This window comes from Oncorhynchus mykiss, chromosome 10 (genome assembly GCF_057628025.1).
Source record: "Oncorhynchus mykiss isolate SJ-2025 chromosome 10, ASM5762802v1, whole genome shotgun sequence".
In the NCBI taxonomy this organism is placed as follows: Eukaryota; Metazoa; Chordata; class Actinopteri; order Salmoniformes; family Salmonidae; genus Oncorhynchus; species Oncorhynchus mykiss.
This window is the reverse complement of record NC_143031.1, coordinates 39,798,505-39,823,740: the sequence shown is the minus strand read 5'-3', so window position 1 is coordinate 39,823,740 and position 25,236 is coordinate 39,798,505. Positions and strand designations below refer to the sequence as shown.

General features: G+C 44.7%; 1 protein-coding gene and 1 long non-coding RNA gene across 38 annotated transcripts in view; one reads left to right on the top strand and one right to left on the bottom strand.

The window, feature by feature from the left end:
* LOC110533864 (RNA-binding protein Musashi homolog 2) overlaps positions 1-25,236 on the top strand; it is a 321,141-nt gene that overhangs the window by 63,823 nt on the left and 232,082 nt on the right. The window lies entirely within an intron of this gene.
* Positions 961-11,354, bottom strand: LOC149980014 (uncharacterized). Of its 2 annotated transcripts, none has more exons than XR_016483703.1 (3): positions 11,216-11,354; positions 10,786-10,847; positions 961-1,097 (listed from the first exon to the last, which is right to left on the bottom strand). It is a non-coding gene; the product is annotated as an uncharacterized LOC149980014 (long non-coding RNA). The 2 variants fall into 2 exon arrangements; XR_016483702.1 differs by lacking the exon at positions 961-1,097 and adding an exon at positions 1,787-1,887.

Below are 25,236 nucleotides of genomic sequence, written 5' to 3'. Positions count from 1 at the left end.
ATGGATTATCCACCATAGTGGAATATACTGTTTCACCTTAGCAATCGTTTAGTGAGATGAGATGTGGTACCATAAACAGGAACATGGAGTACTCTGTCAGTAAGTTATATTATTGTGTTCCTTTACATTGCATGATACTAGGCAGGAGGCCCTGGGCTCTCTCTTGCACTCATGACTTCTTTCCATCTCTCTCTAGGTGCTAAAGAGTCAGAATGGTCCAAGGATCTCCAGAGCCTTCTGACCAACCTGTGATCTCTCCAGCGCAGTAAGCTACACTCATAATAGTAAACATGATGCACCATAGTAAACCTCCTTCACTGTGGCAGTCTGCCTGTGTGATGACATAGCATATTATCCAGAGCCACTGGTTGGATTGGATTTACTGTACTCACGCCAAAACTCATGCCCTCTTCTCCTTGTATATGTCTCCCGGACTTTTATCAAAACTAACATGTCCATACTCCTATCCCCGGAGGAGTCTGCTGGGCTGTGGAACTCTAGAGCAGCACATGAAAAAAAACCTGCCACCAGCAGACAGTTCCCTGAGGAAGGATGCAACTATCAAAGCTTTTTTAAAGGCCACATTTTGGGGAACAAATGCAATTTAGTTTTGTATAAACTCATTTGAATTAGATTTTGATTACAAATAATAAATAAACAATAATTTTTTCATAGCGTGTTTGTTACTAACTTTTACTAACTTCGGTGGTAACTTAAACATAAAGACAACCCTTAGAGCTTATGACTCAAAAGGTCTAAAGTAAATGGAAGTACCGTGTCCAGGGTGAATATATTTTTACTTGTGTATATCAGATACATCACACAGGTGTGTCAACTAAAATATATATCCCAGACAAGATTGAAGAATGGGACAAGTAGACAAAGTCAATATAAGTCAGTGCTTGCGTCCGTAGCTGTTGGTATGAATTTGAGTGGTTACATACAATACATGTTGACAGACTGGCTGCGAGACAGAGAGACTGTTGCTGTACTCCCAGGTAAAGCCCTTTCTTCTGGAACCACTGAAGGCCTCAGTCTTCAGTCAGGCAGCTTGAAAATATGTCACCATCCAGGCTGATGTCACAGCATGCAGATGCCTGATCGAGAGATGACAATAAATGCATTATGTACCTTTCATCACCAAAGCCATGTTAGCATTTACTGCACATGTTGCGGAACAATTCAACCCTTTTGTTAGTGCCACTGATATATGGAAATTCACATACAGTATTCCGTTCATAAGCATTGACTAATACCTGTAGGGAAGGGGTAGGCAACCCTGATCCAGGAATGCTGCAGGCACATCATGTTTTTGATTTAACCGACCTTGATCAATTAGCTCAGTTGTTCAGGGCTGCGTTCAGTACATAACGTAATTGAACGGAAATGGTGCTGTACTGAACGACTAGTTGAAAAAGGTGGAGGGTTGTGGGTTAAAAATGCACCACTGCCCTTTAAATACGTCACTCATTGCTTCAAGCCACACCCACCAAAACAAAGCAAGCCGTATCTCGGTCTTTTCAAGAACGTACAAGAATGTTTTAGGAAAAGGTGGTGTCCGGTACAAACCGGTCCGCAACGTAGCAAACGTGTGGTGCCTAGTGGAAAGTAAATCGTGCAGTACCTTGCGGCGCTCCAGGAACAGGGTTGCCTACTCATGCTTTAGGATCCTGTGGCGAAACGACTGCTGTGCAAGGTATTGGGCAACAGCTTTCTTCCAGGGCCCATATTCACAAAGCGTCTCAGAATAGGGCTAGTGATCTAGGATAACCTCCCACTTGTCAATGTAATTGTACTCAGTGTGAAGGAAAAACTCTGCCTAAAATCAGTACTACTCTGATATTCTTTGTGAATATGGTCCCTGGTCTGTCAGCAATGCCACTCCACCTGAAATGCAACAACAACAGAAACATGAAAAATAATTATCTTAGTCAGTCAGTAACTTTGTTAACCAGCTAATGAAACAGTAATGTAAATGTGCACAAGCCCATTAAATGATCAAAATTATATGAAAACAACACAGCCTATTATTTGCAGTAAAATTAGGAGGGGTGTTTTTCTTGCCAACATTCAGCCAGAAAAGCATTAAATAACAGGCAAGGAACACAGTAGTTTGACGACAACTGTTCAAATAGTCAGTAACTATCTACCAATATATCTGCCAATAATATAGCTAGTTCTTATCTAGAGAACTTGTTCGAGGCCATTTAGCTAGCTAGCTACACTATACATATAAAAGTATGTGGACACCCCTTCAAATTAGTGTATTTGGTTATTTCAGCCACACCCGTTGCTGACAGGTGTATACATTCGAGCACACAGTCATGCAATCTCAATAGACAAACATTGGCAGTAGAATGGCCTTACTGAAGAGCTCAGTGACTTTCAACGTGGCACCATCATAGGATGCCACCTTTCCAACAAGTGTGTTCGTCACATTTCTGCCCTGCCAGAGCTGCCCTGGTCAACTGTAAGTGCTGTTATTGTGAAGTGGAAATGTCTAGGAGCAACAACGGCTCAGCTGTGAAGTGGTAGGCCACACAAGTTCACAGAACGGGACTGGCGAGTGCTGAAGCTGTTACGGTGCGTGAATGAGGACCCAAAAGCGAATCAACTTAAACAGAGCTTCTTTAATTACCAAACATAGGTAGGCTCAGATGGACCGGCAGATTCCGACAGGACAGGACAAGGTTACAGCAAACATGACGACAGTCTGGTTCAGGCATGAATGACACAAACAAACAAGAATCCGACAAGGACAGGAGCAGAAACAGAGAGAGATATTGGGACCTAATCAGAGGGAAAAAGGGAACAGGTGGGGAACGGGGTGAATGGGTAGTTAGAGGAGACAAGGGACAGCTGGGGGAAAGCGGGGGAGAAAAGGTAACCTAACACGACCAGCAGAGGGAGACAGGGTGAAGGGAAAGGACAGAGACAAGACAACATGACAGTACCCCCCCACTCACCGAGCGCCTCCTGGCGCACTCGAGGAGGAAACCTGGCGGCAACGGAGGAAATCATCAATCAGCGCACGGTCCAGCACGTCCCGAGAGGGAACCCAACTCCTCTCCTCAGGACCGTACCCCTCCCAGTCAACTAGGTACTGATGACCACGGCCCCGAGGACGCATGTCCAAGATTTTACGGACCCTGTAGATAGGTGCGCCCTCGACAAGGATGGGGGGGGGGGGGGAAGACGAGCGGGGGCGCGAAGAACGGGCTTAACACAGGAGACATGGAAGACCGGGTGGACGCGACGAAGATATCGCGGAAGAAGAAGTCGCACTGCGACAGGATTAATGACCTGAGAGATACGGAATGGACCAATGAACCGCGGGGTCAACTTGCGAGAAGCCGTCTTAAGGGGAAGGTTCTGAGTGGAGAGCCAAACTCTCTGACCGCGACAATATCTAGGGCTCTTAGTTCTACGCTTATTAGCAGCTCTCACAGTCTGCGCCCTATAACGGCAAAGTGCAGACCTGACCCTCTTCCAGGTGCGCTCGCAACGTTGGACAAAAGCCTGAGCGGAGGGGACGCTGGACTCGGCGAACTGAGATGAGAACAACGGAGGCTGGTACCCGAGGCTACTCTGAAAAGGAGATAGCCCGGTCGCAGACGAAGGAAGCGAGTTGTGGGCGTATTCTGCCCAGGGGAGCTGTTCTGACCAAGACGCAGGGTTGCGAAAAGAAAGACTGCGTAAGATGCGACCAATAGTCTGATTGGCCCGTTCTGCTTGACCGTTAGACTGGGGGTGAAAGCCGGAAGAGAGACTGACGGAAGCCCCAATCAAACGGCAAAACTCCCTCCAAAATTGAGACGTGAATTGCGGACCTCTGTCCGAAACGACGTCTGACGGAAGGCCATGAATTCTGAAAACATTCTCGATGATGATTTGTGCCGTCTCTTTAGCAGAAGGAAGCTTAGCAAGGGGAATGAAATGAGCCGCCTTAGAGAACCTATCGACAACCGTAAGAATAACAGTCTTCCCCGCTGACGAAGGCAGTCCGGTGACAAAATCTAAGGCGATGTGAGACCACGGTCGAGAGGGAATAGGAAGCGGCCTGAGACGGCCGGCAGGAGGAGAGTTACCGGACTTAGTCTGCGCGCAGACCGAACAAGCAGCCACGAAACGACGCGTGTCATGCTCCCGGGTGGGCCACCAGAAACGCTGGCGAATGGAAGCAAGCGTACCCCGAACGCCAGGGTGGCCGGCTAACTTGGCAGAGTGAGCCCACTGAAGAACGGCCAGACGAGTAGGAACGGGAACGAAAAGAAGGTTCCTAGGACAAGCGCGCGGCGACGGAGTTTGAGTGAGTGCTTGCTTTACCTGCCTCTCAATTCCCCAGACAGTCAACCCGACAACACGCCCCTCAGGGAGAATCCCCTCGGGGTCAGTGGAGGCTACTGAAGAACTGAAGAGACGAGACAAAGCATCAGGCTTGGTGTTCTTAGAGCCCGGACGATAAGAAATCACGAACTCGAAACGAGCGAAAAACAGCGCCCAACGCGCCTGACGCGCATTAAGTCGTTTGGCAGAACGGATGTACTCAAGGTTCCTATGGTCAGTCCAAACGACAAAAGGAACGGTCGCCCCCTCCAACCACTGTCGCCATTCGCCTAGGGCTAACCGGATGGCGAGCAGTTCGCGGTTACCCACATCATAGTTACGTTCCGACGGCGACAGGCGATGAGAAAAATACGCGCATGGGTGGACCTTGTCGTCAGAGAGGGAGCGCTGAGAAAGGATGGCTCCCACTCCCACCTCTGACGCGTCAACCTCGACAACGAACTGTCTAGAGACGTCAGGTGTAACAAGGATAGGAGCGGATGTAAAACGATTCTTGAGGAGATCAAAAGCTCCCTGGGCGGAAACGGACCACTTAAAGCACGTCTTGACAGAAGTAAGGGCTGTGAGAGGAGCTGCCACCTGACCGAAATTACGGATGAAACGACGATAGAAGTTCGCGAAGCCGAGAAAGCGCTGCAGCTCGACGCGTGACTTAGGGACGGGCCAATCAATGACAGCTTGGACCTTAGCGGGATCCATCTTAATGCCTTCAGCGGAAATAACAGAACCGAGAAATGTGACGGAGGAGGCATGAAAAGTGCACTTCTCAGCCTTCACAAAAAGACAATTCTCTAAAAGGCGCTGGAGGACACGTCGAACGTGCTGAACATGAATCTGGAGTGACGGTGAAAAAATCAGGATATCGTCAAGGTAAACGAAAACAAAGATGTTCAGCATGTCTCTCAGGACATCATTGACTAATGCCTGAAAGACAGCTGGAGCGTTAGCGAGGCCGAAAGGAAGAACCCGGTATTCAAAGTGCCCTAACGGAGTGTTAAACGCCGTCTTCCACTCGTCCCCCTCCCTGATGCGCACGAGATGGTAAGCGTTACGAAGGTCCAACTTAGTGAAAAACCTGGCTCCCTGCAGGATCTCGAAGGCTGAAGACATAAGAGGAAGCGGATAACGATTCTTCACTGTTATGTCATTCAGCCCTCGATAATCTATGCAGGGGCGCAGAGACCCGTCCTTCTTCTTGACAAAAAAAAACCCCGCTCCGGCGGGAGAGGAGGAGGGGACTATGGTACCGGCGTCAAGAGCTACAGACAAATAATCTTCGAGAGCCTTACGTTCGGGAGCCGACAGAGAGTATAGTCTACCCCGGGGGGGGGTGGTTCCCGGAAGGAGATCAATACTACAATCATACGACCGGTGTGGAGGAAGAGAGGTGGCCCTGGACCGACTGAACACCGTGCGCAGATCGTGATATTCCTCCGGCACCCCTGTCAAATCACCAGGCTCCTCCTGTGAAGAAGAGACAGAGGAAACAGGAGGGATAGCAGACATTAAACATTTCACATGACAAGAGACGTTCCAGGAGAGGATAGAATTACTAGACCAATTAATGGAAGGATTATGACAAACTAGCCAGGGATGGCCCAAAACAACAGGTGTAAAAGGTGAACGAAAAATTAAAAAAGAAATGGTTTCACTATGATTACCAGAAACAGTGAGGGTTAAAGGTAGCGTCTCACGCTGAATCCTGGGGAGAGGACTACCATCCAGGGCGAACAAGGCCGTGGGCTCCTTTAACTGTCTGAGAGGAATGTCATGTTCCCGAGCCCAGGTCTCGTCCATAAAACAGCCCTCCGCCCCAGAGTCTATTAAGGCACTGCAGGAAGCTGACGAACCGGTCCAGCGTAGATGGACCGACAAGGTAGTGCAGGATCTTGAAGGAGAGACAGGAGTAGTAGCGCTCACCAGTAGCCCTCCGCTTACTGACGAGCTCTGGCCTTTTACTGGACATGAAGTGACAAAATGACCAGCGGAACCGCAATAGAGACAGAGGCGGTTGGTGATTCTCCGTTCCCTCTCCTCAGTCGAGATGCGGATACCTCCCAGCTGCATGGGCTCAGCACCCGAGCCGGCAGAGGAAGATGGTAGTGATGCGGAGAGGGAGGCGACGGAGAGCGCGAGCTCCTTTCCACGAGCTCGGTGACGAAGATCAACCCGTCGCTCAATGCGAATAGCGAGTTCAATCAAGGAATCCACGCTGGAAGGAACCTCCCGGGAGAGAATCTCATCCTTTACCTCTGCGCGGAAACCCTCCAGAAGACGAGCGAGCAAGGCCGGCTCGTTCCAGCCACTGGAGACAGCAAGAGTGCGAAACTCAATAGAGTAGTCTGTTATGGATCGATTGCCTTGACATAGGGAAGACAGGGCCCTGGAAGCCTCCTCCCCAAAAACAGATCGATCAAAAACCCGTATCATCTCCTCCTTAAAGTCTTGATACTGGTTAGTACACTCAGCCCTTGCCTCCCAGATTGCCGTGCCCCACTCACGAGCCCGTCCAATAAGGAGAGATATGACGTAGGCGACACGAGCAGTGCTCCTGGAGTAAGTGTTGGGCTGGAGAGAAAACACAATATCACACTGAGTGAGGAACGAGCGGCATTCAGTGGGCTCCCCAGAGTAACACGGCGGGTTATTGATTCTGGGCTCCGGAGATTCGAAAGCCCTGGAAGTGGCCGGTGGATCGAGGCGGAGATGGTGAACCTGTTCTGTGAGGTTGGAGACTTGGGTGGCCAGGGTCTCAACGGCATGTCGAGCAGCAGACAATTCCTGCTTGTGTCTGCCTAGCATCGCTCCCTGGATCTCGACGGCTGAGTGGAGAGGATCCGAAGTCGCTGGGTCCATTCTTGGTCGGATTCTTCTGTTACGGTGCGTGAATGAGGACCCAAAAGCGAATCAACTTAAACAGAGCTTCTTTAATTACCAAACATAGGTAGGCTCAGATGGACCGGCAGATTCCGACAGGACAGGACAAGGTTACAGCAAACATGACGACAGTCTGGTTCAGGCATGAATGACACAAACAAACAAGAATCCGACAAGGACAGGAGCAGAAACAGAGAGAGATATTGGGACCTAATCAGAGGGAAAAAGGGAACAGGTGGGGAACGGGGTGAATGGGTAGTTAGAGGAGACAAGGGACAGCTGGGGGAAAGCGGGGGAGAAAAGGTAACCTAACACGACCAGCAGAGGGAGACAGGGTGAAGGGAAAGGACAGAGACAAGACAACATGACAGAAGCGCGTAGCGTGTAAAAATTGTCTGACCTCGGGTGCAACACTCACTACCCAGTTCCAAAATATCTCTAGAAGCAACGTCAGCACAATAACTGTTTGTTGGGAGCTTCATGAAATGGGTTTCCATTGCTAAGCAGCCGCACACAAGCCTAACATCACCATGTGCAATGTCAAGTGTCGGTTGGAATGGTAAAGCTCGCTGCCATTGGACTCTGGAGCAGTGGAAACGCGTTCTCTGGAGTGATGAATCACACTCCATCTGGCAGTCCAACGGACAAATCTGGGTTTGGCAAATGCCAGGAGAAGGCTACCTGCCCAAATGCATAGTGCCAACTGTTAAGTTGGTGGAGGAGGAATAATGGTCTGGGGCTGTTTTTTAAGGTTTGGTCTAGGCCCCTTAGTTCCAGTGAAGGGAAATCTTAACGCTACAGTATACAATTACTTTCTAGATGGTTCTGTGCTTCCAACTTTGTGGCAACAGTTTGGTGAAGACCCTTTCCTGTTTCAGCATGACAATGTCCCCTTTGCACAAAGCGAGGTCCATACAGAAATGGTTTGGAGAGATTGGTGTGGCAGAACTTGACTTGCCTTTACAGAGCCCTGACCTCAACCCCATCGAACACCTTTGGGATGAATTGGAATGGCGACTGCGAGCCAGGCATAATCGCTCAACATCAGTGCCCGACCTCACTAATGCTCTTGTGTCTGAATGGAAGCAAGTCCCCACAGCAATGTTCCAACATCTAGTGGAAAGCCTTCCCAGAAAAATGGAGGCAGTTATAGTAGCAAAGTGGGGAACCATTCCATAATAATGCCCATGATTTTGGAATAAGATGTTCCACGAGCAGGTGTCCACATATTTTTGGTCCATGTAGTGTAAGATGAACTGTTGGTGGGAGCTAGCTAGCTAAGGAACACTCTGTTGGTGGGGGTAAGCTAACATTAGCTAGCTTTCACCCAGCAGTTTCAAGATATCTGGCTAGTTAATGGTATTTTTATCAACTTTATCAATCGGATGAATAGCTAGCAAATATATTTGTTCACCTATGTGTCATTTTTTTACAGGGATATTGACATAACAGCATACACATTTACAGCAGTATGTGTAGAAACATCTTGAGAGAGAGAGAGAACTAATTAAGACAGGCAAGATGTATGGCCTTCTCTCTCAGGACTGATGGTGATCTGATCAGATCTGTGTCTAGTGCCACAGAGTTACAAGTCTGAAATATACATAAGCTGCAGCCGTACTATACAGCTACAGATGTAACAATGTAATTAGGCCTGAGGTAATTGCTTGCAGTCAATCACCATAATGTAGTATGAACACAAATGACAAGAAACCCCACAACCCACCTTTTCAATGCACACACAATCTTACTAAAATAAACACGCTGATAACTTGGTTGGCAGCCAAACTTGCATCTTCTTCATTTTCTATGGGATTGGGTGGTGGATCGCATCCAACTTTTAAGGTGCATCGGCCTACACCGCCACCTGCTGTACTGGAGTGTGAGGCCAGTCACGACCTACATGCATTAAATTCTCTTTATTTGTCCAGTTCCTCTAAGAAAGTGAAATAGAGCCCTAGACACCACTTTCCTCCCCGTTCCTCCCACCACTACAGCACCCAAACCCCAACCCCATCCAGCCTCTCTAACCCTTTCACACAATCTCTCCCTTCTTACAGTTCACAAAATAACACATGCTCCACCGTTTCCTCCACAAAACACTCATCACACAGACAACTTGTGTCTTCATCTGCCGACAACGATAGCCACTCTTGCCACGTTCAAAACAACTGGGAACTCTGAAAAATACGAGGTCAAATCATCAGTAATCTTCAGGTTGGAAAGTCGGAATTCTAGAAAGTGGCCTGAGTTTCCGAGCTGGAATTCCGAGTTAGATGACCGCTCAAACTATTTTTCCCAGTCTGAGCTCTTTTTTTCTTCTCAGAGTTCCCAGTTGTTTTGAACACTCTAAAAAATCAGAGATTTCCAATCTCTGTAGCGGAAGGGGTAAGAATCCAAATGTGTATTTGGGAACTCTGATTGGTGGAAACCAGGAAGCTATGATAGAATGCTGAGAAGGTTAGTGTGGGGAAAGTCATGTGCACATGCAAGGCATTTTTACACCTGTGGATCTTGGGTCCATTATATGGGGTATCAGCCTGCTCAGTGACAGCCACAGAACACAACTGAAAGAGTTAGAAATATTTGCGTCGTAGCTCTTATTGCTGGGAAATCACCTCACTATTTAGCCTATTGGCTGGTGAGCTATTGTGGCTCATTTCAAGGTGGGGTCAAAGTCCTGCAATAAGAGCAATGACGCTAATATTTGTGTAAGCTCTTCACAGTTTTATTCTGGACTGATACTCAATTTCATGGACTCAAGCTACATAGGTAAAGCTGTGCATTGCTATATGAATGTTCAATATGCTGAAAAGTGAGGTGATTTGTTTCTGTTTACAGCAGTTTCAATGCGGGACTTGTATTTTATAGGCGAACTGCAAATTCTACTATTGTGGCTAGTTGTTATTTTGGCTAGCTTCACACAGGTGGTATAGAAGCAAGCAAAAGCAGTTGAGCAACGCGCCATGACATTGATCATCCAATGGTGGGTTAGATACCACCCACAGACGTTTGATTGGGGGAAGAAATACACAAGTTAATAAATATATAAATGCATTTTAATAATTAGATAATACATAAATAATTAAATACATACAGATACAGTGTGTAGAGAAAATGAATGAATTTTTGTCAGTATTTGTGTATGTCCTTGCTCATTTATTTAATTATGTGTGGATTTAGTTATATATTTATTTATCTATTTATATATGCATTTATTTATTTACTTCTAATTATGGCAGCTTTGGTCCTCCATAGTATTAACCTTTCTGATCTCCCCATCCCGGATCCGGGTTCGTGAATACAGACTCAAGCTCATTACCATAACGCAACGTTAACTATTCATGAAAATCGCAAATGAAATGAAATAAATATGCTAGCTCTCAAGCTTAGCCTTTTGTTAACAACACTGTCATCTCAGATTTTCAAAATATGCTTCTCAACCATTGCAAAACAATCATTTGTGTAACAGTATTGATGGCTAACGTAGCATTTAGCATTAGCATTCAGCTGGCAACATTTACACAAAAAAACAGAAAAGCATTCAAAAAAATCATTTACCTTTGAAGAACTTCAGATGTTTTCATTGAGGAGACTCTCAGATAGCAAATGTTCAGTTTTTCCTGAAAGATTATTTGTTTAGGACAAATCGCTCCGTTTTCTGCGTCACGTTTAGCTATGAAAAAACCCCTGTATCCAGGATTGTGTAAATCTATCAGCAAGCTCATTAGCATAACACAACGTTAACTATTTATGAAAATCGCAAATGAAATGAAATAAATATGCCATCTCTCAAGCTTAGCCTTTTGTAAACAACACTGTCATCTCAGATTTTCAAAATATGCTTCTCAACCATAGGAAAACAATCATTTGTGTAAAAGTAGCTAGCTAGAGTTAGCATTTCGCGTTAGCATTTAGCGTTAGCATTAGCGTTAGCATCCAGCACGCAACATTAACAAAAACATAAAAGCCTTCAAATAAAATCATTTACCTTTGAAGAACTTCTGATGTTTTCAATGAGGATACTCTCAGTTAGATAGCAGATGCTCAGTTTTTCCAAAAAGATTCCTTGTGTATTAGAAATAGCTCCGTTTTATACATCACATTTGGCTACCAAAAAAAATCCATAAATTCAGTCCTCAAAACACAAACTTTTTTCCAAATTAACTCCATAATATCGACTGAAAACATGGCAAACGTTGTTTAGAATCAATCCTCAAGGTGTTTTTCACATATCTCTTCATTGATACATCGTTCTTGGAAACATGCTTTCTCTCCTGAATCCCAGGAGAAAATGCCTGCACCTGAAGATTACGCACAATTTTAGACAAAGGACACCGGGCGGACCTCTGGAAAATGTAGTCTCTTATGGCCAATCTTCCAATGATATGCCTACAAATACGTCACAATGCTGCTAAGACCTTGGGCGAACGACAGAAAGTGTAGGCTCATTCCTTGCGCAATCACAGCCATATAAGGAGAGAATGGAAAACAGAGCTTCAGAAATTCTGCTAATTCCTGGGTGATGCATCATCTTGGTTTCGCCTGTAGAATGAGTTCTGGGGCACTTACAGACAAAATCTTTGCAGATTCTGAAACTTCAGAGTGTTTTCTTTCCAAAACCGTCAAGAATATGCATAGTCGAGCATCTTTTCGTGACAAAATATCGCGCTTAAAACGGGAACGTTTTTTATCCAAAAATGAAATAGCGCCCCTAGAGCTCTAAGAGGTTAAACCACCCAGACACATTAAAATATACAGTGGTCTTTCTGAACTGAGCTGCAGGACAGGAAGGAAACTGCTTAGGGATGTCACCATGAAGCCATTGATGATTTTAAAAGAGCCACAGAGTTCCATGGCTGGGAATGGAGAAAACTGAAGATGAATCAACAACATTGTACTTAGTGAAAAGAAGAATACAAATATACAGAATATATTCCAAAACATGCATATGTATGCAACAAGGCACTAAAGTAACACTGCAAAGGAAATCACTTTTTGGCCTAAATACAAATCCTTATGTTTGGGGCAAACAGAACACATCACTGAGTAACTGCCACCTCATTTTCAAGCATGGTCGTGGCTGCATCATCGTATAGGTATGCTTGACACCGGCGAAGACTGGGGAGCTTTTCAGGATGAAAAAACATGGGATGGACTAAGCAAAGGCAAAATCCTAGAGGAAAACCTGCTTCAGTCTGCTGTACACTAGACATTGGGAGAGGAATTCACCTTTCAGCAGGACAATAACCTACAACACAAAGCCAAGTCTACACTGGAGTTGCTTACCCAGAAGACAGTGAATGTTTCTGAGTGGCCAAGTTACAGTTCTGACTTAAATCTGCTTAAACATCTATGGCAAGACTTGACAATGTCTAGCCAAGATCCCCCAACACCTTGACAGAGCTTATAAATATTGTACAATCCAGGCATGCAAAGCTCTTATGAGACATACCTAAGAAGACTCACAGCTCTAATCAGTGCCAAAGGGGTTTCTAACATACAATGACTCAAGTTGGTGAATACTTATCTAATCAAGGTATATTACTTTTTGACAAAAAAATGGAAATGAAATCAATTTTAATTGCACTTTGTAACACAATAAAATGTGAAGAAATCCAAGGGGGGTGTAGACTCTATAGGTACTGTAAATAACTGGGACATGGCAGTCAGGACCCAAGCAGGAGAGATTGGTCTATATAAGGAAAGGGATAGAGAGAAGGAGAGAGGGCTAGAGAGAGAGAGAGAGCTGCAGGGAGAGCTACAGTGTGCACTGATGCAGGAGAAACAGAGGTTGTCCTAACATTTCAGCCAAACCTTCTATCAGAAGGGCGTGGTAACCTTGCACGTTTCTCTCTCTCGTAAAGGTTTTCACTTATGCCTGCTGTGGAAGAATAACCTATTTATATGAAATGGCTTGGCTCATCTGATCTTTTGTTAGTTCGACCAGGTGTGTGTGTGTGTGTGTGTGTGTGTGTGTGTGTGTGTGTGTGTGTGTGTGAAGCAGATACCATAGCTGTCCCTCAGCAGCTCAAATCAAATTCTATTGGCCACATGCGCCGAATACAACAGGTGTAGACTTTACTGTGAAATGCTTACTTACGATCCCATTCTCCACAGTGCAGAGTTAAAAAAGTATAGAACATATTTGCTAAATAAAAAGGAAATAATAACACAACTATAACGAGACGGGAGAATGGTCTTGGTCAGGGAGGTGACCAAAGACCCTATGGTCACTCTGACAATCAGGCCTTTATGGTAGAGCGGCCAGATGAAAGCCACTGTTTGCCAAAAGGCACCTAAAGGACTCTCAGACCATGAGAAATAAGATTTTCTGATCTGATGAAACCAAGATTGAACTCTTTGGCCTGAATGCTAAGTGTCACGTCTGGAGGAAACCTGGCACCATCCCTACGGTGAAGCATGGTGGTGGCAGCATCATGCTGTGGGGATGTTTTTCAGCAGCAGGGAATGGGAGACTAGTCAGGATTGAGGGAAAGATAAACAGAGCAAAGTATAGAGATATCATAGATGAAAACCTGCTCCAGAGCGCTCAAGACCTCAGACTGGGGCAAAGGTTCACCTTCCAACAAGACAACGACCGTAAGCATACAGCCAAGACAACGCAGGAGTGGCTTTGGGACAAGTCTCTGAATGTCCTTGAGAGGCCCAGCCAGAGCCTGGACTTGAACCCGATCGAACATCTCTGGAGAGGTTAAAGAAATGGAAGCACTTAGAATGTGTGATTGTCTTGGACTGCTGTGTTTCATCATGGAGAGAGGGTGGGGACAGAGAGAGAGAGACAAGAGAGACTAGAGAGAGAGTGAGGGCAGGCTTACATGCAGCATTGTTGATTAATGGCTGGTGGAGGTGACTTGTGGTGGGTAATGGCTGCAGCGTGGTTGTGTTATGGATGTTATATTTAAATGGTTTCTGAAGCAGAGAGGGCACCGTGGTGTATGTGGGGGGGGGATCTGCCAAACATGAACCCATGAGGAGAGCACGTCAGTGAACCAGCTCTGCTCTGGACACGAGGCCCGAGGTCTTCCTCCGGCTGACTATTCATCTGTCACCTTCTGAAATGAAGAAGGGATAAGCCACTTCCATTGAAGCTCATATCTTTATGGCACCGCCTAGGATGTATTCTATTCCCATTCAGATGTGCAGTGCTATATGTGTGTGTGCAGATGTGTGTATATGTGCGTGCTCGCCCGCAGGGGTGTTCTTTGTTCAAGGGTGCTCTTTGTTCAGGGGTGCTCTTTGTTCAGGGGTGCTCTTTGTTCAAGGGTGCTCTGTGTTCAGGGGTGTTCTTTGTTCAGGGGTGCTCTTTGTTCAGGGGTGCTCTTTGTTCAGGGGTGCTCTTTGTTCAGGGGTGCTCTTTGTTCAATGGTGCTCTGTGTTCAGGGGTGCTCTTTGTTCAGGGGTGCTCTTTGTTCAGGGGTGCTCTTTGTTCAGGGGTGCTCTTTGTTCAAGGGTGCTCTGTGTTCAGGGGTGCTCTTTGTTCAGGGGTGACCTTTGTTCAGGGGTACCCTTTGTTCAGGGGTGCTCTTTGTTCAGGGGTGCTCTGTGTTCAGGGGTGCTCTGTGTTCAGGGGTGCTCTGTGTTCAGGGGTGCTCTGTGTTCAGGGGTGCTCTTTGTTCAGGGGTGCTCTGTGTTCAGGGGTGCTCTTTGTTCAGGGGTGCTCTTTGTTCAGGGGTGCTCTTTGTTCAGGGGTGCTCTTTGTTCAGGGGTGCTCTGTGTTCAGGTGGTATTATTTCTCCTCTGGCTTTATGCTGAGAAGGCACAAATGAAAAACAAGAAGAATAACAGAGAGGGCCTGGGAAGGCTGGGTATAGGGCTGAGTGGCGTGGCCTCGGCCCGTTGGCTGCACTGCTGAAAGCTCTTAGAGAACAGGACCTTTTCTTCCACCCACAGCTGATCTGCTCTTTAATTAACAGCTATTTATGCAAGGCTGACAGTGGTGATGGATAGCAAGAGCACAGCCAAGGCTTCCTTTGTTTTCAGGGCAGAGTGACGGCCCATACAGTTGAGGGCGTGCAATAGTATTGAGTCTGCAGAGCAGGAGGAGGTGAGGGGTTAGGGTGAGCCAAAGCAGCAGCACAAGGAGGCAAGAGGAGGAGCCGAGGCCATAATTAAGGTTCGGCATGTTTGGCACTTGGTTTGACTCTTTGTCCTCAATACATCAGTATCTTCACATATTAGTGATGACTGAGGGAGGCCCAGTGAGGTGTGACCAGAGTGGTTTTCCCACACGTTTATAGGTAATAAACACATACAGCCCTGAGGTTTGGAACAAGGACAGGCAGGAGAACAAATTTCAGGGAGTAACTCTCAATCTATCTCAGGAAATGTTGTTATTTTGCTCTGAGTTTCACACCCACAATGCTGTTGGATGAGATTAGGCACCGTGAATTGTCAATGGGGCTGCAGTGCAGACAGTGCAATAGGGCTTCAGAGGGATAAACAGAGTTGACTGAGTCAGAGGCTGGGGGAGGCCGTCCAAATCAGCGGCACTCAGTGGAGGACAGTCATCAGGCCGGGGGATCACATGCAGGGACATGAACCCACTGAGTCACAGCTTTTATGGAAAGATGACATTTGCTGTTAACCTTTACCAGAAAAAAATGTATATATGTTTTTTTTTAATCCAGGAAGCGCAAAAGGACACTTGCCCCGCCATGCACTTAATATGACAGTGAGGAGGAGCACAGAGTAGAGGGAGTGGGGCTGGCCTGCACTTACCTGTTAGGGCGTCAGCATGCTTCAGTTCGGCTGGCGCCGGGCCAAAGTCGGCTAGCCGAACCTAGTGAGTGTGCTAACATACTCCCTTAAAAGACTTTCACTTGATAAGAGTACAAAGCGGCAATAGTATTGTTTGTCCATTTTGAGACACCGTAGCCAGTATACACTTCCTCAAAATAGTCATATTTAATCATTCATTCATTCTGACGTTTTTGCAGAGGAGATCTTCGTTGGCAATTTTGTATCTGACTAGGATGTTTGGTGCAGTATTTCTCAAGGACAAGTGGTCTCTCGTTGAATGACAACAGGCTCTTCATTGAAGAATCCCTACTGTTGACCAATCTCTGACAAGGTTTTGTAGACTTCGGCTACCGACTTCAGCTTACCTCAAGAACATTTTTGGTGTGCCCAAACAGCCCAAAAAAATCCTTGCCCAAGTCCAAAACGAACAAAAACTCACAATATATGCAAACTGTGCTGAACTGTTTCGGCTGGGAAGCATGCGGACGCCTTTAGGGTGAAGTGTTTTTACATGACGCTTTCATAAAATACACTGTATGTATGATTTGTGTGGCCCATATGCGTCATATGTCATATTTTCACTAACTTCTTGTGGATCTGGAACAGGGATGTAGAAAAATAGGTGCTATCTAGAACCTAAAAGGGCTGTCCCCATAGGAGAACCCTTTGAAGAACCCATTTTGGTTCTAGGTAGAACCATTTTTTTCTAAGAGTGTAGAACCCCTAGAATCATTCTATCATTAGGAGGAAGGTCATTGAACCCTGGTGTTAGGTGCAAGATGATGGGTGGTTATGAAAGCCATTATATATCCCATCGATTTTTGCCTGCCCCATTTCCTGATAGGTAGTGGTGTCTTCCGGCCCACCCCACTGTGAAAGCTGCAGGTGCATCAGCTCTGATTGGCAGGAATCGGATATCCAGGGAACTGCCAACCTCAAGTATGACCTCATTAATTACACCTGTCAATGAATCCCCACGGATCTCTCTCAATGTTCACAGCAGCCATCTAGCCTGGAGATGCAGCTTTCTCTGGGTTAGAGAACTCTGGGTTTAGAGAACTCTGTGAGCCTTAACAGCACAACGCTGGCAGCTGTGGTGGTGAGAGAGACCCCCCTTCTCTCTGACGCACACACGCACATGCACACATGCACACACACACACCTCTCTTGGGTGCAGCCGGAATAATTTGATCTTTATTTAAATCCTTAAATTATAGCTTATTAAAAATGCATGGGTAGCCGTTTATATGAGGCACTGGACACTGCGGAGGCTGCTGCACAGGCTGCCCTGTGATGTGTAATTGGTCTGAAGGTTGCCAACCCTTTGAACAAGTCAGGACGGAGAATGAGGATGGCTGTCTTTATTCTGCATCTCTATCTCTTTCTTTTTCTCTCTTTCTGCCCCAGCTCTCTCTCTCTACCTCTCTCTCTTTCTCCCTCTCCCTCTTTATCTCAGGGCTGAAAGCTTGCCTAGAATCACATTGTGGAAACTAAATTCTGTAACAGAGTAGCACAGTGTCATGACATGGCCCTTTCTGGGTGTAGATCGTGGCTTCCCCCCCTCTCACTCTCTCCTACACTTACTTTCTGTTATCTCAGGTCGTAAATTCCTGAGGGAGATTCTCTCCCCCTTTTCATGCAGAGAGAGAACCACAGAGTGAACAAGGGATTTCACTTGGCCAAACTCCTAAATCCCCAAAATGGGAGTTTAAACAGTATGTCCACCTTGAGAGTGTGGGAATGGTCCGTGGACACTTAAGGGACAGTGTGTTTCATTTTGTGACCTCATGAAGGACAGGAAACACACGTAACTATATCTCTGAATGTGTACATTTCTCAATTATGGTGTTTGCATCTAATTCTTTGTCACGGTCGTTGGAATAAATAGACCAAGGTGCAGCGTGCGTAGATTTCCACATGTTTAATTATTGAAACTCACCAAAACAACACAGAGACAAATGAAAGATGAAGTAATAGAATGCTCACAGGCACCACACAAAACCAATATGCCATAACCCACAGGTGGGAAAAATGCAACTTAAGTATGATCCCCTATTAGAGACAACGATAACCAGCTGCCTCTAATTGGGAATCATACAAATCACCAACATAGAAAATAAACCTAGAACCCCACATAGAAAATATAAACTAGAACAACCCCCCAGTCACACCCTGACCTACTCTACCATAGAAAATATAAGCTTTCTTTGGGCAGGACGTGACATTCTTGTATAAAATGAATGAGTAAAGATGAAACTATTTGTGAAATGATGTAATGTGATGTTAACCTTTAATTTTGAGAGAATTGTATTCCCTGTAAAGTTGAACTAGTCAGTGGCCACGCCCCCATGAGCACAGACATGATCTGGCGTCATGGAACCGCCTTTTCTATTGTTATGAATTAAACCCCATCCTGAGGAAATACTCTTCAGACCACGCATACCTCAGTGTAAACTGAGGTGGCACAGGTTTGAGTACCAAGACTAAGCAAACCCACAGCGGGAGCTGTGATTGCGAATAGTTGAATACCAAAACTAGAAAACTATACAACGTGGAGCATTGGCTACATGGCTGGAAATGGTTCAACTATGAGACTATCGATCCCTACAGAATAAGAGCAAATATTAGGTACTAATTACTAGTCTGCAGCTAGAAATTATGTAAATCTGGGATGCGAATAACGACAACCACCAAAACATGCATTCTAAGAATAATGGACGCCTGACGTATCAATTACAACAGACACTATCAGGAGCCACCTACAACCACTCTCTGATGAACTGACTCTCCAGCAAACGGACTGACAATTCCAACAGTGAAGATCACAACAACATGTGGGCGTAAATATATTGATTGCAATTGTTCCCGAATGAGTGAGCGTTCATGTGCAAAGGATTAGCATTTCAATTAATATTATTATCAACTGTGTGTCGTGATCCCTTATCTGTTGGAATCGTCAGTCCGTCTGCTGGCGACGTACTTTACAGTTATTTCAACCGCGGAGGTTATTGGGATCATGGTTTCATTGTAGAAACTGTTGTTGTGCGTCATCTCTTAACGCTCCAATACCTGATAATGCACCCTCTAACTGGAGTGAGTGCTCCTGGTCAAACTTCAAAACCGAGTGGTCAGGGCTCTTAGCGTTGCGAACTTTTGATGCCTCAAAAGCTGTGCTTGCACGCTCTCTGGGTTGTAAGATAGGCAATCCAATGTGGGCTGCAGGGCCCAAGTAGGTAATGAAGGTGGGATACATGTTCGACAGAAACATTTGTTTGAATGGTAACAGCTCTTCCATTCCTGTTTCATTGAGTTGGCAAAAGTAAGCTGAATGAAGCCTATGATAGAAAGCTTGTGGGTGTTCTTTCCGAGCTTGTTTGACAGTGTTAGTCAGTGAGCTATCCTGTTAGCGAGCTGTAGAACTACTGAATTCTAATTTCAAAGCTGTTGCACGTTTAGCATAGTCATTTAGCACGTGTTGTTGTTGTAAATGAGTGAACCTCGGCATGTGTCTATTCGAGTCCACTTGAGCGCTTGCTCCTTTCGGTCTCAAACTTATCTGTCATGGTTTGCAGATAGAGGTCTTGAGTGCGGAGCGAGAGATTCAGTGATGAGATTTCCTCCGCTTGCTTAGAAATCAATACTTCCGTCTTCATCACCTGAGTTCTCTCATCATTCATTTGGTCAGCGACTTCAATGAGTTCTGCTGATTTGTCATCCAACTTAGTCATTGTGTTCATAAACTGATCGTCTTTGGTCTGCATCATTTTGAGTAGAACTGTGTTACTTTGAGTAGCGTTCAACAATACTGCATGCATGTTATCAAGTTGAGCGCTCCTGTTTGTAGATAACTCGTCAGATTTATCTAGGTTTGATGTGGACATCATCGTATTTAGTTTTGGTTAAATCAAGTTGTTCCTGTAGAAGGTGATTTTGTTCCTGTAGAAGACGATTTTGTTGAAGAGTTTGTGCTCGTTCATCGTCATAAGTGTCTGCAATTACATTTAATGGTTCAGTTTTCAAACGCAGTTCCATAGCTAGCAAAATGTTTCCCTTTTCTGCATTTGTCATTGGTTTTCCTGTTCTCTCCACCTGCCCCTTTATGTCTACCGTTACCTTCTTGTGCTTCAGTCCTGCACTGCGGTATTGGACCGATGCCAATCTCGAATGGAAAGACGTCAGGGCTAGACTGTTGAGAACCTTTACGAGGCCTGCGCCCAATGGTTGATTTTGGAGAGCGTCTGCTGTTTTTCCGCTAATGGCATAATTAGGGTTGGTATCGCTGCTGAGGTCAGAGATCAATCCATTTATGGGTGGAGGTTCACTAATTAGCGGGCGAGTGGGGACTACCACCTCTGATAGCTTGCACATTATTAGAACATTTGAAAGGAAAATTGTTTTTCCTATTTTTCCAAAGTTTGGTTTTGGAATACGTTGGAAGCTGCAAAGACGATTTTAATCTATTTATAGACGTTAATAAACCATCAGTACTGTACCAGTAATGTGGGAGTTAGACGTGAATAAATTTGCAAAAGCAAATTTAATTAATTAATCAATGATAATGATTAATCATACCTGGATAGGCTATCTGGGAATTAAACTTGACTTAACCTGGGAAGTTAGTTATTCTAGGTTACTATTGCAAAGTTTAAAATGTCTCATTTAATTGGATAACCTAAAAAGGTATGTTCGACAATTTAACTTATTCAATTGAATGAGATGATGATATCCAATCAATTGGGATTGCCTGGATTATCTTAAAAGTGTAACCAGTAGTTTAAATGTTAGGTTACATTCACCACTAGGTTCACCTCTCCCTAAGGCCGAAGCCACGTGGGATTCCCGCTGGAGGCGGGACTTCCGTCAGTACTTGGGTTACTGAATGTGCTTTGCCAAAGCAAATTTTACTGATTGATCAATTTTAATGATAAAGCAAACAAATCCTATTTGTACAGAAATATAATTTCCAAGCACAAAATAGGGTCCCCTTCGCCATGGAAAGGGCTTTACTAGTGACGCCTCACACGGGGCACCATAATATGTTGTGTCTTTGGTATCATTAAAGGTGAAGACTGTTATTTATCAAATCAATTCTCTGTAATTATTATTTCGTGATTAAACTAATCCTGTAAATGTAATTAACTAGGAATTTGGGGCACCATGGAAAATCTTCATATTACAACATTTTAATTTTCCGAATACAACTTCCGAATATCTGAATATCTGATCAATTAGTCTTCTATTAATGAATTATTCTTTACCTCACTTCAGTCTCAACTGAACGTCGTAAATTGTTGGTTATCTGCACAAACCCAGCCTTTACTATAAATCATCCATAGACCAATTGGCTTAATCATTTATTTACTAACGAATTATATAATCACAGAAATGCATAAACAAACAAACAGTAGATATTGGTTACTAACAATGATAGTGAAGATTCCCTAGTGGTATAAGCCGATATGACGGCTTGGTGGACAAAGGAAAGTGGGTTGGACTGAGAAAGGAGCGGGAAAGACAAAAGGGATCACGACACACAGTTGATAATTATATTAATTGAAATGCTAATCCTTTGCACATGAACGCTCACTCATTCGGGAATAATTATAATCAGTATATTTATGCCCACATGCCGTTGTGATCTTCTCTGTTGGAATGGCCTGTCCGTTTGCTAGAGAGTCAGTTCATCAGAGAGTGGTTGTAGGTCTATCGGTGTCTCCTGATAGTGTCTGTTGTAATTGATTCAGGCGTCCATTATTCTTAGACTAGATGTTTCGGCGGTTGTCGGTATTCGCATCCCAGGTTTACATAATTTCTAGCTGCAGACTAGTAATTAGTATCTAATATTTGCTCTTATTCTGTAGGGATCGATAGTCTCATAGTTGAACCATTTCCAGCCGTATAGCCAATGCTCCACGTTGTATAGTTTTCTAGTTTTGGTATTCAACTATTCGCAATCACAGCTCCCGCTGTGGGTTTTCTTAGTCTTGGTACTTAAACCTGTGCCACCTCAGTTTACACTGAGGTATGCGTGGTCTGAAGAGTATTTCCTCGGGATGGGGTTTTATTTGTAACAATCGAAAAGGCGGTTCCATGACGCCAGATCATGTCTGTACTCATGGGGGCGTGGCCACTGACTAGTTCAACTTTACAGGGAATACAATTCTCTCAAAATTAAAGGTTAACATGATTTCACAAATAGTTTAATCTTTACTCATTCATTTTATACAATAATTAGGTGCAAACCCCATTATTGAGAAATGTACACATTCAGAGATATAGTTTCCTGTCCTTCATGAGGTCACAAAATGAAACACACTCAACATAACTGTCCCTTAACCTGTCTGGCACCAGTGGGTTGGTAGCGTCCCACCTGACCAACATCCAGTGAAAGTACAGGGAGCCAAATTCAAACAACAGAAATCTCATAATTAAAATTCCTCAAAAATATAAGTATTATACACCATTTCAAAGATAAACTTCTTGTTAATCCAGCCACAGTGTCTGATTTCAAAAAGGCTTTACGGCAAAAGCACACCATGCGATTATGTTAGGTCAGCGCCTAGCCACAGAAAACCATACAGCCATTTTCCACCAAGGAGAGGTGTCACAAAAGACAGAAATAGCGTTAAAATTAATCACTAACCTTAGATGATCTTCACCGGATGGCACTCCCAGGACTCCATGTTTGACAATTAATGTTTGTTTTGTTTGATAAAGTTCATTTTTATGTCCAAATACCTCATTTTTTTTGCACGTTTAGTCCAGTAATCCAAATGCACAAGGAGCGGGCACTAAGTCCAGACGAAAAGTCCAAAATTCTCCATTACAGTTTGTAGAAACATGTAAAACGATGTATACAATCAATCTTTAGGATGTTTTTATCATAAATCTTCAGTAATATTCCAACCGGACAATTCCTTTGTCTTTAGATGTTAAAGGGAACGGAGCTTGTGCTCACGGCCGCGCGCGTGACTAAACTCACGGCTTTCAGCCGGACCACTGGTTCAAACAGCTCTTATTCGCTCCCCTTTCACAATAGAAGCCTGAAACAACGTTCTAAAGACTGTTGACATCTAGTGGAAGCATTAGGAATTGATATCTGACCCCATTTACACTGTATATTGGATAGGCAATCGCTTGAAAAACTACAAACCTCAGATTGCCCACTTCCTGGTTGGATTTGTCTCAGGTTTTTGCCTGCCATATGAGTTCTGTAATACTCACATACACCATTCAAACAGTTTTATAAACTTCAGAGTTTTTTCTATCCAAATCTACTAATAATATGCATATCCTAGCCTCTGGGCCTGAGTAGCAGGCAGATTACTCTGGGCCCCCTACCCCAAAGAAGTTAAGTGTCCACGGACCATTCCCACACTGTCAAAGGGGGACATATTGTTTAAAACTCCCATTTTGGGGATTTAGGAGTTTGGCCAAGTGAAATCCCTTGTTCACTCTGTGGTCTCTCTCTCTGCATGAAAAGGGGGAGAGAATCTCCGCCAGGAATTTACGACCTGAAATAACAGAACGTAAGTGTAGGAGAGAGTGGAGAGGGGGAAGCCACGATATACACCCAGAAAGGGCCACGTCATGACAACAGGATAGGTCATGTTATAATAGTACTGTAGAAGATGTAGACCCCTGGAAGAGTAGATGCTGCTTTTGCAACAGCTAATGGGGATCCTAATAAAATCACAAATACCAGAATAGAATACAAATAGACCCTTTATAACCCACTCCAGTGGTTGAACACATCAATATAGGCTCATAAAGTAATGAAGTCAAGCATTGACTTACCTCATGAAAACATACTATAACAGTTGGTCATTTAAACAGATGTTTCATTCACCAGTGGAAGCTGAGTCCCATTGAATCCCCTCTTCTCATCCCCAAAGCTCTGTGCTGTGCTTTCTACAAGGGAGGGAGGGATCTGTCCGTCTTCAGTCGTACTGCGACAGAGACGGTCTCTGAGACAGTCAGGATAGAGTCCTCTGCTGCGTCCCCCAATAGAGCAGAGCTCACACTGAGTGTGTGAGAAGCACAATCTTCGTCCCTCCACACCCCAGACACAGACACACACTCCCGATCAATGGCAGGGCCCTCCTGCCGCCCCAAAGCATGGAATACCACATTTGTTTGTTTACGCCTCGTTTTCTTTTCCTGAACTCTATTAACATTTATATTGCAGCCAAAGGTGTTAGAAGTCCCTCTCACAGCGGGGGCACACCCAGCTTAGATGAGAAGGAGCTTCACTCTGGGTTTCCCAGGCACAAAGACTTGTGTTTACGCGACCATTATCCTACCATTCCCTAAACTCCTCTCTCTCTCTCTCTCTCTCTCTCTCTCTCTCTCTCTCGTTCTCTCTCTCTGTGCTTTCTTATTTGTGTCACCATTTGGCCTAACTTGCCTCTTACACAAATCTTTAAGCTTTTATCTCTCCTAAGGTAAATTGATTGTTTGAAAAAATGTGGTGGCATCTGGAAAGTTTCTGGATTGCACTGCTTGATTGGTATTAGCTTTTATGAATGAGAGAGAGATAACGGTGTCTGAAGGGACTTATTGTGAGGAGGGAGATCAAGACATCTGGTTTTCACTCTTTCTTACACGTTTTAACACACTTCAAGGCCCTGGAATATGCCAATGTAAACTGTTTCTGTCAGACAGAGCCTCACCATCCGAGCTTGTCTTGAACCAATCACATCTATTCTAACACACTCATGAAATCACCACCTGAGGCTTCACACGATCGGCCATATTTTGGCCACCACAGAAATAACCCAGTATGACATGACGAGTGAGTCATAGGGATTCCTGCTGTATGTCTTGTTAGTTTTGACAGTTGTGTAAGGGCTCAGACACACCAATAGCGTTTCCTAGCTGAGAATACTTAGCATCTCTGAGCGTAATTTTCAAACCGAGTGCGCACCAATTTTCCATGTAGAATCTTGTGAAAAATGTGGCACATATTGACTCATACTACAGCCTGCTGGTTGTTCATTGGATAGTTTATTTTCTGTTAAGCCTGTACATTGTGTATTGGCATTTCTCTATGTGTTTTTCGCATGTATCCTTCTGAGGGACAAGAGTAAATACTGTTAAATATTATGTAAAAAAACAACAATGTTTGATTAAGGCTACTCTGTCCCCTGCCCTGATGATCCGTTGACTATCCCTTAAGCCAACCATAAACTTCCTGTGTGGGCAGTGGACTGGCAGATCTAGGCCTGGTTTCAGACTAGTATACAGTAT